A 403-nucleotide genomic window follows, 5' to 3' on the forward strand; every position below is an offset into this window, starting at 1 on the left:
GGAGGTTGTCTCTGGAGCCTCATGAAGATGAAAAAGGAGCTGGAGGTTGGAATTGAGGCAGGTATGCTTGTTTCTATTATATTTATTTTGGTTTTGCTTAAAGTTTTACTTGAAGAAAGAGAATTGTGTTTTAAAAGTTTGAAAACCTTTTTTTAATGACTGGTTCACTCCTGATAAATTTTCTTCAACAAAGCCTTTGCCTAGGTGTTGGAAAAACACCAGTAGGATGTCCCTAAGGGCCATGTTGTCCTTAGGATTTGATATATAATACGTAATCTAGGCCGATGCCTTGGGCAAGGCCACGGTGAACATGTGCTGACTGAAGTACCTGGCATGGACATCAGTCCATGGGTAATGACAACAGAAAGAATCATTCTTAATACTGCAGTGACTGCCACACCAT

The 403-nt window shown here is 40.2% G+C and overlaps 1 protein-coding gene across 1 annotated transcript in view; it reads right to left on the reverse strand.

The window, feature by feature from the left end:
- ANO3 (anoctamin 3) overlaps nt 1-403 on the reverse strand; it is a gene marked incomplete at its 5' end in the record, with an annotated part of 32,290 nt that overhangs the window by 28,113 nt on the left and 3,774 nt on the right. The gene's annotated exons all lie outside the window — the stretch shown is intronic.

Source organism: Propithecus coquereli, unplaced genomic scaffold (genome assembly GCF_000956105.1).
Source record: "Propithecus coquereli isolate 6110/MARCELLA unplaced genomic scaffold, Pcoq_1.0 Scaffold30, whole genome shotgun sequence".
Lineage (NCBI taxonomy): Eukaryota > Metazoa > Chordata > Mammalia > Primates > Indriidae > Propithecus > Propithecus coquereli.